Source organism: Phytophthora infestans, genomic scaffold (assembly GCF_000142945.1).
Source record: "Phytophthora infestans T30-4 supercont1.3 genomic scaffold, whole genome shotgun sequence".
Classification (NCBI taxonomy): domain Eukaryota; phylum Oomycota; class Peronosporomycetes; order Peronosporales; family Peronosporaceae; genus Phytophthora; species Phytophthora infestans.
In genome coordinates, this window is record NW_003303756.1 from 474,826 (window position 1) to 488,903 (window position 14,078).

The following is a 14,078-nucleotide window of genomic DNA, read 5'->3' on the forward strand; positions in this document are numbered from 1 at the left end:
GCCGTGCGCTGCCCGAATAGCTCTGGATATTGACGCAGCAAAACTATAGTGTACCGGATCTTTAAAAAACTTATATCGAGTACATGTAATGTGTGCAAACAGGATTACTGATTCGCGATCCAATGCAGTGCATACAATATAGATCAAGTTGAGCTCGATCACCTCGTTTGACATGTGAAGATTTAAAGACGACCGCCAACGGTAGCGTGCAGCTTGAAGAGCTCCTAAGTCGTGATGGCTACGTGATGTTGTGGGGCAATTTGACCGGTGATTTACTAGTATAGATGGATCAAGAAGTCGTCGAACCTCCAAAGCAAGATGAAGACGTGTTTGAATACAACCAGATTTTTGTGAATGCTGATATCATGGGTCCATATCGCTTCCACGCTCCATTTCGTGAAGCAGTTGTCGCGCGATTGACACACAAGTTACGTCCAATAAACTGCACTTTTCTTGCTATACTGTCTTTCATGAATATGGGCGGAACCACATTTGTCGCGACATTTCCAAAAGACAAGATTTAGTGCTCGAACGTGGATACATTTAATTGTTCCGCTCGGAATATATTTACCAAGATGTGCACGTTCGTTTACACTGTTACTTAAAGACACCAGGATATGCGTCATTTAAATACTACTCGGTGTTAGACCCTGTTAAAACCTCGAGGTCTTTAAAATATGTGATCAGCTTGCCGATGAGCTTACGAGTCACGGGATAACATGTGATGTCACTTGCGTAGCTACCATGGTATGTTTCGGAACCGACCTCGCCGTTTCTTAAGTAGGATCAAAGTAACCAAGCAACGATTTAAAAGGCCGTCGTTCAAGTGGCGGCGGAAAGGTGGGTTAGTTTTATTTGCTACGGTTGCGTGTACGGCAACCAATACATGGGCTTTCGGTTTATCAACTTTGTTTTGTTGTTCGTTTCTGACGAAAAAACGTACTTGTCTTTTTCTGTGGAAACCTAGCAATCTCCAATTTAAGCTTAATTCCACATCGGGATGCTGCATTCACCCACCATCATTACGATCTACGGAGGTGCCAGGATTTTTGCCTTTCACCCATATTGAAGGATTGACGGCGCTATTAGTAACGGCGCGATGCTCCAAACCAACAAGTGAAATCAGAGATAATTGGCAGCAGTATAAGCAGCTGCTTCGGCCCCTTTTTTCCTCGATGAGATTTTGAATTTACATGTTACCACATTGAACAACGAATTTGTTATTTTGAAGGCGAAAAGGTGTAGAAACAACACCAATTCCGTGCAAGAAGTCCTCACTCACCCTCCCATACAAAAACTAGACATAAGTGTAATTATCTGTCATCGTTTGGCAGCTAAATTGGCTCGGATTTATCTTACCTGTCCCAATGAAATTAAAAAAGGGCAGATGCTACTGTCCATGCGCCGACTGTATGCTTTTACCATGCAGCCACGCCAGGTGTTGTCCATAAATTACGTTCTGCGTAATTTATATCCATACTTAAATCAAGTATTTACCGCCGATCAGTTTTTCACCGCATCAAGTTGCTGCTAAGTTGCATTGTCAATTTTGTAGTCCATGTATTGAGTCCACGTATAATCCATAAATCACCCGTGCATTAGGCATGAGCACGAACACAGGTAACGTTAGTATTATAGTCCATGTATCGAGTCCATGCACTGGTCAGATATCCTCCGTGTATTTAGACTCAAATTAGATGGGTTAGTTAGATCTACCATGGAGAACTAGCTGAAGCATGTGAAAGCGCAATATCGTGAGACCTTTTGGAGTTACATCCAGCGCAATGCTATTGTCTACCATTCGCCAGAGTCGTAGCATTACGAAGAAACCACAGTTGTGGCCGTCCGTCTGAATTGGCGCGTTGATGAATACAACCTCATAGTCGTCGCTCAGGGTTTTCGCCAAATCCCAGTACAGTGGATCCAGCACGGTCTTGTAAGTCCCATGGTTTATGGAGTCATAATAAAGGACTCGAGTTCGCTTCACATCTACTGCAATTCCGCACCAGTGCGAATTTCCAACGTTAACCGGGATCATAAGGAAGTCTGCCCCTCCTACCAGCTCTTGCGCTTTTTTCTTGAGGGATTCATTCATGCCCTTGGCATTTCGCCCCGTCACCGTGCTCTCAATGAGCAGTAGGGTTTGTTGCACACAGTCTTGTGCAGAAAGCATGTATCAAGGCGTCGTTCGCCCAGGATGGTGGCTTCAAGCGGTATAGCATCGCGTAGTGATACTCAGTGGCCTCGATCACGATTGTGCTCTGTGGGTTCGATTTCGCCACTTGGTTTACCATGCTTTCCAACACAGGATGTTGCACTGAAGATATGGTGCTTATCACGTTTTGAAGCAGCCAAGTGCAGAATTTGACACCTTGCTCGCATTGGTCCTTCATAGCGTCAGTCTCGTCCACAGTCGCCACGTTGCCATCCATCGCTGCAAACTCGGTAAGTGCTTGTGCGCAGGTATCATCATCGTCGAGTCCGCCTCGAAACTCGGCCTTGACACGCTGGACAATGTTGTCCACGTCTTTCTTAACCAGGCTTTCCCCTTTGTCGAGCAGGTACTCGTAAATACGAGCGCGCTTGCGACCGTACTTCACCATTTCGCGCACGGTGGACCTTGTCTCAGAATCCTCCAACTTTCGGTTCTCTGCGTAAGTTTTGAAGTGGGCGGTACCCACGACGTGGTTGTGGTGGTAAACCCCGTTCTTCACTCGAAGCAGCCACTGGCCTTCCTCTTCCACGACTTGAACCACGAACCGAAAAGGACACCCAGTGCCACGAACAAACTGCTTCGGCCGCACACCTGTGCTCCGATCCTTCGTCCGCCACCCATGCGTACAAATATATGTGCGCTGGTACGTTGCCCACTGGGTCGGAACGTATGGTACGTCAAGACCTTCTCGTGCAGCGACAGTTTTAGCCAACCGCTTGTTCCGCAAGTCGCAGCTCACAGTCATGAAAACTCGGATGATCTGCCGCGTTGAAGATGCGTACTTCTTCAAATAGACCGCCCAGTCGGCCCAGCTTGAGTGAAGGGCTTCCGGGGCACAAACAGGCACTGGACAATCTGAAACCTGGACGCTGCATGGACGTTCCGCATTGTCGGTGCCCGACTCGTCGGAGTTCTCAGAGCCTTCTGCAGAGTTCGTAGGAGCGGAAGGAGCAGCATATGACGCCTCTTCGCTCGAGCTAGCCTGTTGAGGGCACGTAGTTAGCAAAACCGACATACGTATGAGATCAGGTAGTTATGCAACGCACCTCTGGCTGACCTGTCGCGGTTTCTGAGGCCGGTGATGGCGGCGTCGGCAGTGAAGAGGGCTCGGGAGGCTCCAGTGGGGGAATTTCAGACTTGCTATCCGACATATCGGAGCGGGGGAGGGCGGCAACGACGTGCACAGCGACGACGGTACCGGAAGCTCCGGCTTATCGAAAGTGAAGTGAGTGGCTGTGGTAGCCCTCAAAATCGTTGAGAAGCATAGACATTTTACATGCATAATACATGTATTTTACACAACCCGTAATTTAAAATTTTCAGGTCGGTACTTTTACAGCCTGGACAATACATGGATGGCCACCTGGACAATTCATATACTCAGCGCATGGACGATAGCGTTTACGTTAAAAAAATTATTATAAAATCGGGAGCAATCCAAAGGTAGGCTAATTGAATGTTTTGGGGGCTCAAAAACCGACTGACGCTTCAATTTATACAATCAGATCGGTACGAGTGTAGATATTAGCCTTCAAAGTTCGGTCAGTCGTATGGACTGCACGCCCCTAAACGATGAGACAACATCCCGTTTTAGAGGCTTTCTTAATTTAGTGAAGTAATCTATTGCAGAGTACCTTATCCCACCATCCTTGTTTTGACATCCCTCCTAGCAGATAATTGCGAAATTTCTACGGATAAGCTCACAAGCAGCACCCTTGGGTCCGTTTTCAGTGTGTCTAAACTATTACCAATCCCAGTCGGAATGTGAAACTGAAACTATGGACGTTGGGGGGGGGGGGGCAAGCCAATGGTGGTTGGTGCGTGAAACTATTTACGAAAAAGAGGACAAAACATCGAATATGTGTATTATAGTGTACGCACAGTAATCCTTGTCTGGTTCAATTGCCGGTCCCTAACAGTAGCCCGTAGCTACACACGCAGCAGAATTTTCACTTTGAGTAGGCCCATGTCTGCAGCTTCAATTGAGTAATAATTCGACATTAGCCGAGTGGGTTCGTATTAAATGAAAGCCATCGCTATCGAAGATGAATTGAATGGCGGTGTGCGGTGGGTGAAGCCGGGTAGCCATTCTAGCTGTCGACCTAGCGACAGTGCTGTCCCTGGTTAGCTCTCACATGCTCTTGCTCAGTACTAAGAGATATGCCTGGAATGATTAACGTCATGGATGGAAACGATTTAATCCTACTTAAAAGGGGTTTAGCAGGTAGTGGGTGCAGCCAAAGAGGGAGAAGCATTGTCGATACATAGTTTTTCCATTTCGTGTCCAAGCTCAATGAGCTTGGACACGAAATGCTTAGCTCAATAAAACAAGCACTGAAGCTATTAGAGGTTCCACTGTCAGCTGGGTGGAATTTGTTAAGGGGGGCGATGTGACAAGCCGCTATACGCAACGCTGCACAGCTTCAGCACACATGATGTGGTCCGACAAGCAGTTGACGTTAGCGAGGATGGTAGTAAGACCACAGATTACACCAGTTCTGAGAAGGACGACATTCCTGCGGATTGGGCGCCGAACACACTGTAATTGGCTGGATTTGATGGTCAAGTAGTAAAAAATACAAACCAGCATATGGATACTATGCACTAGTTTAAAAAAAAGGACAGATGTCTGTTTTTCGTCAAAATCCGATATTAAAAATCAATTCGGATCCAATGCGTAAAAAGAGAACTCTCACGGATTCTGTGGATTTTCCATTTATTCGCCAGAGTAGATATTTTAGTGGTTTTCACTGAGATTTTGACAAAATGATTGTGAAAAGTATCACCGCAGTGTACAAACTTTTTATTCCTAGCTGAGGGTATTCTTGTTGTGAAGTGGCTCAGCCAGGTATACCTTTGAAATGATAGAAGCCAACCGAACAAACTCACGCTACCATTCCTTGCGTTTGCGATCCTCCCAGAGTCTCTCTCTCAACCCGCACCATGTTCACCAATGCTCAGCGCTTGCAAATTTGCCAGCATCATGCTACCCACCCAAACCTTTTTCAACAACAGCTAGCCGAGTGGGCCCATTCAGCTTTGTCGCTGCAACAGCGCCATCTTAAGGAACAATATCTAAGCTATTGAAACGTAAGAAGGCATCGATATTTTTTTTATTGATTCGAGACATACCGGTCTACTCGATTACTATGCGTATGAATACAGGAGGAGGTCCGCATGCCCGACGAGCTAGATGCAATGCTCTCGCGCCTACATGCGTCCGAAACAAGGTCGGTGACGGGACTGTCGAATCTACCAGACAAGAACGTGTACGATGGCTCCATTGATTAAGAGTACTGCGGCGTCGAGGTGGAAGACGTTCCCGCGAGTAATAGCTCGATGAATGCCTCCGAGAATACTGGGGGCGAAGCAAAGAATGACTATGTAGAGCTCAATTCAGCGAGTAAGGAGCATCTTAAAGTGGACCGCAAAGCTTCCTATTCGAGCAAAGTGAATAGGGACTTAGAGCGATGCAGAGTAATGCAGAGAGCTGCGAGATGAGCTAAGCCTGAAGGAAGGGTGCAAGCAGCAAGTGTCTACTTTAGATGTGCTGCACAATAGTGACTTTCCCATAGTTAAGCACGCTTGAACAGTCATGTTTGGTTACCTGTAATTTTGTTTTCCATATTCCGAGGGAGGGGTAAGGTATTTTTATCTTAGGCCTGTAAACTACAAGACTTCGAGAACATATATTTTATACTTGTCGGAGGGTCTTCCATGTCATCTGTACTTTATTAAAAAATTGTGTAGTAATGCTACTATGATCGGTTCCAGCGCAATCAACAAGCGTTGATCATTAGTCAAAATTGAAAACGTACTCATTTGATCATCGTACCGTGCGAATCAAATAATATAGTACGATAGGATCTCGAGCTTTCCAGTGAATACAGAGCTCTAGCTGCTGGAATAGCTCGAAGTTTGAGGTACTTCGAATGATCCTAAGATACCAATATGGGTGTCAAGTGTAACGTGATATTGCAGGTGAGGATATTTGATACAGTGTAGGCGGATGAAAAGCACTACTTGTGGTGTCATAAATAAGTTGACATAATTCTTTAAGCATTATTAATATTAATGATATTCTATGATCACTGAAATCAGTACTGTATTGTGTATTAGCAAATCATTTTGTCAAATCTCAATGAAAACCACCGAAATATGGAAATTTCGCACATGCTCTAAAATTCGCGCACTACACATGTGCATACACCAATATTGGCTAGTGGGGTGCTGTGTTTTGGTTAAAGACGAGAAACACCGTCAGCGGACATGGACGCGACACCTTCAAGTTGCGCAATCCACGAACGTGACACGGAGATACCTCGAGGTGCCAAAGACCCGACTATGATCCTACCGAGTATTCTTGGGGCGGCTATATGTCGGCCGTCCTTATTGGTAACATTGGGACTGGCCAGATTCACATTCAGTGGTACTAAACTGGCGAGTTACGATACGAAGGCTCGGTGGCGGTTGGAGAGACTCTTGCGAAGACCAGGCGGCTGTTTGAGCGCTCGGTGACCGTTTGGAAAAATACGGCGACGGTTCAAGCGTCGGTTGACATGCGAAGAGATCCATAAAGGATTGTGTTTTATGCGCTTTGTGTATACAAATAAGGATTAAAGATTAGGACATCGCACGAAAGAGTAGCACAAATACAGAATCGACTTCCCCATTAAGTGCAAGGTAAGCATCTGATCAAGAATACTTGTGTGTGTTATCCCTGTCGGTGGACTCGAGGCTTATGAGCGAGAGATCATTTGGCAAGGCCACGCGAATGTGTATGTTTAAGCTGATTATATATCGGAAGGCTTACGTGACGGCTTTATCTTGCCTATTTTAACGACAGGGCGCGCGTGTGGCCGCCCACATATTCTCCCAGCCGAATGCTTAAAATTCTGCGCCTTAAAAAAGACTTAACTGTGCCTGTTACCCTTCCGCTGTTGGATCACGTGGATTAAAAATACCGGCTAGCTTTGTTCATGCTAGTAGTGTGCTATCATTTTCACTGATTGGCCTATACAAGCGATTCGTAAGGTCCAATTTATCCTGGTGTTTGGGCAGATCATGTGTCTTCAGATTCGTTCGAACAACCGTTTGACGTTCTGGTAGATGTACTGCTGTGGAATCTACCTATCTACACTAGTAGCTAGCCCTCGCGTGGCATTACCAGCACCACAACTGGTGCCACGACCCGGGGCAGGTTGTGATGTTTGTGAACTATTTCGGATAAAGTGGCGTTGGCGAATGACGAGCTGGGATCTCTTATTAGATACGAAGGACACAAAGTATGCGCTAGCGTACTATTAAGAAAGTACCACCTTTGCTGGTGTTGTCAGGCTCCCAAACCAGAGGTGCGGTTGAGTGGTTGAAACATGACGTTGATCAGGCTGTGAATTTATTAAATACCTCGCACTGCCGTAAGTAATTGTAGAATAGCACATCCATATGAAGGTCTTTGGGTATGCACGCTTCCTAGACGTGGTTAACGGACCCGCCAGCTTATTTCTATTGTGAAGTCAAACAATGAATGTAGAAGAATCTAGAAGGTTCCTATTGTGAAGGCAAACAATGAATCTAGAAGGTTCATTGCTTGATCTCACAATAGAAACCTTCTAGATTCGTTGTTTGACATCACAATAGGAATGAGCCGGCGGGTCCGTCATAAGTTGAAGAGCTAACAGACTATCTGTACATAAGTTGGAGAGTTAACAAGGTCTCTCAGTACGTTGGCTAAAAGACACACGTTAAATGCATAACGTGTCGATTTTAGCCAACGTACTGAGAGACCTTGTTTAGCTCTACATTTATGTACAGATAGTCTGTTACCTATTCAACTTATGTACTGAGAGTTTGTTAACTCTTCGGGTACTCCGTACCCCTGTGTGTTCCAAACCATGCAACCCCGTTACACTCTCCCTCACTAAGATGAGAGCATTCCGTTCTCGAAACTGTCCTCAGCGAGGCTACGTCTTGTCAAGACGACGGAGGTCATTAGACCTCACCTCTGCGTTGTGCAGCTCCACGAGCTCACAAACGCTTTCGCATCCTTGATGCCTGGCACGTCAACTCCAGCCCACGGTCCAACCTCTCCAGCGCGTTGCGCCGCCCCCTGCCCCGGCGGTCCAAGACCCACAACTGCGCTCCGCAACTGCTCCAAGAGCATCTTCGTCTCTTTCCATGGCGGAGTACCACCAAGCGTATTGCCGTCGACACGGTCAACGCTCCATGAGCCGTCAAAATGAAGAGAGTAAAGCTCAAAGCTCGTCAGAGCCGCGGGCGCCGCCCAGAGGAAACGATGTTCTGTTCTCGGAGCTTGAAGAGGGCCAAGTCGACTACGACGAGCCCATGGGTAGCGAGGCCTACTCCAACCCAACCTCTCCGAGGTCGCACACTGGTGCCGCGTCTTCTCCAGCAGCCTCTGTAAGGTCCAACCGCTCAGCGGCGCGACCTCCAACAAGAAGAGACCCGCGGACACCGCATCCGTTCTCTGAACGCTCGAATCCGATTCGCGCGCTGCGCGATGCTCCACCGCTATCGTCGCGGTATGACGAGGAAGATCGATACGATCACAACGTCATTACGAATGACCTGGACGAGGCCCAAGGCCGTCAGTTGTCCAATGAGCAGCGCTCACAGTCGTTTCGACCTGTGGTCCGACCACTCGTTCTCACGTCACGCCGTGACTACGGCTTCCAGACGCGGAACCCTGTCGAAGCGACCTGCCTCGCGGCGCAGCGGCCGCTGAACACGTACACGTGTGGGCCTGCGGCCTCGACTGCTGATGAGCAAGTGCAGCGGCACCGGCTCCGAGAGCGATATCTGACTCCACAAGTCACAACTCCTCGGGAGTATCAGGCGCGCTTGCAAATGCAGCTCAACCGCGAACCAGTTCCCTCCATGCGAGCCATTCCGGTTGTTCTCAACCCTGGGGAATCCCAGTATGCTTATGAAGCACAATTTCGAAGCTGGGTGGAGAGAGCGCGATGCGACGTTTGCGCTTAGACTTCGCTAAGTGGAAAGCACGCCGTCAAACCCTGGACCCCGTCCCCATCACCACGAGGCGTCACCGCCTTTCGCTCATGCTGCGAGCGCCGCTCATTCCTACGAGCCGGCTGCTACAGCCACGGGTCGGAGCTTGATCTCAGCCACCGACCTGTCATCCCTGCGTTCTAGCGGCGGGAAGCGCTCGGCGCCTGACGACGCGGTCGTACGCCATAGCGGCGGGACAGTAGGTGTGCCCGATCAAAAGGGTCGACGACGTCAGGGCAGTCCTGTCGGAGGACAGCCTCAAACCCCCAAGCGTTTTGTGAGTGAGGATAACCCCTCCATTTCACAAGGTACTGCGTACGATCCTGGCGCCTGCGTCTCGCCATTAGGCGTTCCACATGGAAGTGGAGATCGCCGTGCTCGTCGAGCAGAGCAGGAGAAGGCCGAGCCTCAACTGGACTCTCGCGTCGCGAGTCGCAGCGACGTGCTCGCGCTGGAGCAGCGTGTGGGCTCTCTGGAGTACGACAGACTCCCTGAGTCGCCTTGCAGATGATCTCGATGAGACGAACCACCGTATGGACTGGTTTGAACAGCCACAGTCGGTGTAGAACCGAGTCGCGAACCTTGAGCGTCAAGTCGCTCAGCTGCACGGTCAGATCGACTTGCTGTTGCGTCTTGTGCCCCCGCCACCTGCTGTCGTTCAGCCTGCCGTGGTTCGGCCTCCCGCTGTTGCGCAGCCTGTCGTGGCCCAGCCACCATTGACGCCAACGCCTCCGCGCTCACCTGAGCAGGGTTCTGATACGGCTTGAGCAAGCCAACGTAGAAGACTGGATGCGTGCGCATCTTCTTCGGAAGGTTAAGCGTATACGCTAGGCCCTTCTTGGTCACGACCTTGAACGGACCTATGAGCCGTGGTCTCAATGTTGTCTTGAAGACTGCAGACACTGCATGAGTAGGTAGGTTACTTTTGCATTTATAAAATTTGGTCTCCGACCTCAAATCTCTCAACATTGCTTTTGCCCTTGGCATCTGCATCTCCTATTTGCGTGTCTTGGTTTTCAGCCATAGCGTCGCGTACTTGACGCATTACGCTCAGTCTCAAAGAGACAAAGTCATCGACTTGCTTGCAAACCGCAACATGGCTGACATCAGCTAGCCGCTCGGCTATCCCTCCCCCATCAAGCCCTGAGCCACTGCGTGGCGGCGTCAGTGGGACGCGAGGGCTCACCAAGCCGTTCACATAGAACGGAGTGTCGCCTGGCGAGGCGTGCACTGCATTCTTTAATGCGAACTCAACGAATGGGAGCATTTGGCTCCAGCGTTTTGGCGCCTCAGCGCATACGCTTCGGAGGATATCCTCCTCCTTAACGCGGTCGGTTTGACCGTCGGTCTGTGGATGTTTCGCTGTGAACATGTCCAAACGAGTGCCGAGCACTCTGAAGGGGGACGTCCAGAACTTCGCGGTGAAGCGCGGGTCTCGATCCGAGACAATTGCCTCAGGCAAGCCATGTTGGCGAAAACTCGGTCTAAAAACAGCAAAGCTGTACCCTCACCAATCAATGGTGTCCGGCACCGCCGCTAAATGAGCCATCTTGCTCAATTGGACTACAGAGACCACAATACCCGTGTTTCCCGCCTTATCCTTGGGAAGACCAAACACAAAGTCCCTACTCATGGACTGCCAACATCCCTTGGGGACAGGCAAACTCGCCAATGGCGCTGTCGTGCTCGGCGTGGACTTTGTTCGTTGCCACGTCTCACACGTGCGTACATAGGTGCCGACCCACGTATACATCTTGGGCCACCAGTACATCGAGCTCACCGAGCCATAGGTCTTCTCCCGACCTAAGTGCCCGCCCACGGGCGTATCATGAATCTCATAGAGGATTCGATACTTTAGATCCTCATCATGAGGAACGACTACACGAGGGTTATCCTCAGAGTCGGTGCTGTAGTTCAGCAGGCCGCCATCGAGGAAGTATCGATGCAGCCTCGCGCGTAAGCGCCCCGACAATTCCTTGTCAGAGTCTTTAAACTCTTCACTCCCAAGAGCCCGTAGCAGCGCTACGCACATGTCGTCTTGTGCATACGTTCCGCGTATCAAGTCAGTCACAGACGACGTCACTGTCGTGACATGAACTAACTCGTAGTCCGGCCTGCGCGAGAGCGCATCGGCCACTCCATTAAGCCACACCGGCTTGTTCTTCACCTCGAAGTTATACTCGGCAAAGAAGGAAAGCCATCTTGCCCTTCTCTGAGAGTGATGAGACGACTGTGTCGCAGTGCGTAACGACGCATGATCAGTAAAGATCACAAAAGGCTTAGAGCCTAGCAGGTGTACCCTGAATTTGACTAGAGCATACTTCATTGCAAGTAGCTCTTTGTCATGAACTGGATAGTTCTTCTCTGCAGCTTTGAGCTGGCGAGACTCAAATGCGATCACGCGTTCACGCCCTTCGGCGTCTGCTTGTAGTAAAGCACAACCGATTGCAAAATCGGAGGCGTCACAGACGACGCTAAACGGACTGTCCGGGTCCGGTAGCGCAAGGATCGGAGCCTGGAGAAGGCTCTCCTTCACAGCCTCAAAGGATCCGTCGTGCTCGACGTTCCAGCACCATGGTGCATCCTTCTTAAGGAGATCTGATAATGGCCGAGCCATCTCCGCGTAATTCGCGCTGTACTTGTGCAAGTAATTGGCTAAGCCTAGCCACTTGCGTAAGTCTTTTTGGTTCTTGGGAGCCGGCCAGTCCACGATGGCCTTGACTTTGGCAGGATCTGCCCGTAAGCCACGCTTCCCAATGAAGCACCCGAGGAAAGGTATCTCCTCCGCGCCAAAGACGCACTTGTCCAAGTTGGCATACAACTTATTAGTGCGCATGCACTCGAGCACCGCTCGCAAGTGGCCAATGTGGTTCTCCACGTCTGACTTTCCGTGCTCAGCACGACTACGGACTAATATATCGTCAAAGCACGTCTGAGCGTACGCCCGGTGGGGCCTAAACAACTGCGTCACAAGATGTTTAAACGTTGCTGGTGCGTTCGACAGCCCCTGGGGCATAACCAGCCACTCCCAGAGCATACCGCTCGGAGTACTCACCGCTGTCAGCGGAATGTCGCCCGCTCTCATGAGCAATTGGTAGTAGCCATCGACCAAGTCGAGTGCGCTGTACAACGTACAGCCTACCATGTTGTTCTGCAGAACATCCTTGCGAGGAATCGGCGTTTGCGCCGGGATAGTGACCGCATTTAGCTTGTTTAAAGCATGAACAGTGCGCCACTTGCCATTCGGCTTTCTGACACAGAACGTGGGTGTCGAGTGCGGAGACTTACTCTCACGCACCATCCCTGCCTCGTGCTTCGCACGGAAGAATGCGTCAATGACGTCACACTGCTCTCTCACGGCAAAGGCCATTGCCTTGTTACGCAGTATTTGGTTCCAGGAACAAGGTCAATCTCACGACACACGCCTCGATCCGGAGGCAGGCCCGTCGGTGGGTCTTTCGAGACGGCGTCTCCATACTCCTTCACCATAGGGCAGAAGGGATCCGAAGGATCTTTTAGGATCGCCGACCCACTTCTTGCGCTCAGCGCCTTCTTGATGTCCTCTAGGACCGCGTCGTCCACGACGGATGAGGAGTTCAACTCCTCCTCAGGTCCCAGCAGGCCACATCGGCTAGCTCGCCTGCCTTTAAGGCTTCGCCAAACTCGGCGATGGACATCTCGTTCAGCTCTAGCAGAGCATCCGCAGCGGGCAGAGTGTCAAGGCTGATATCGCCTTCTACCTCCCCCGTCACTCCGTTCACGATTGTATACAGCTGTTCACAGCAATCACGTGGAGCATCACTGCTCGTCACGTTGGACACATCGTCCGACGTCGAAGCCGTCACAGACGCCCTGCGTCTTCTTCTCCTCTCCCTCCGCGACCGAGCCCGGCCGGATGAGGGCGGTGTGGCGACATCTCCGTCACCATCACCGGGTGCAGCAGCACCATCACTCCTCGAAGAGGTTACAATGTCTCGCAAGACACTCGGCTGAAAGCCAAGATGTCCTTGACCTTCACACAGTGAATTAGGTGTCACTTCACCTGCATCTCCTGGGCCACGCCCATGATGCCTCGACTCGCAGTCGACCGCGACCCTCGGGCCACCCAGCGGTAGGGTATCTACCAGGGTCATACCACTCAGTGGATTACGCGCCACTCCGCGCTCGTCCTCACCAGGACCCAGCAGTTGGCCATTGACCTGACCTGCACCGCTCTGCGAATAACGCGCCGCACCACGTACGCCCTCAGGGCAAACAGCAATCTCGTTGCTAAAAATTTCGGACATACCAATGTCCAGCACTATGGCCGCCTCGGCCTCGTGCTCGTGCTAAAAGCGCTTTTGCTGTCTAGCAGAGGTGGGTTCATGACTCACCAAAGTTCCACTAGGAGCAGGGTGCGACGCACCCAGCGTTTTCGCCTTCCAGTCGTCCCCCTAGCTCATGGCGTTCCAGCCATGCCATGCCAAGGATGAGGTCATACCTCGCATCCAGGTCTAAGACCAAACAGCATTCCACGCTATCGAAGTTCTCAAACTTCACTCAAAGGTCGACAGAGACCTTCGAAACGGTTACCAGTGTCCCCGTCGCGAGACGGACCGAGATCGTATCTCTCGTTGGCACTTCCAGTGCCTCAGCCTACAGCTGACACCCTTCCAGGGTGAAGCGACGGGCGTAGTTGCCCGAGGCTCCCGAGTCAATCAAGAATCTCCATGGCTTTGCAAAGCCCTTCACGCTCGCTTGAATGACCAGCAAGCCCGGCTTGCACACACACTTCTCGTAAGAAAGCTCAGCTCTCTTTGGGGCTGAGCCCCGTTGTCCTCTACCTCCTCGAGGC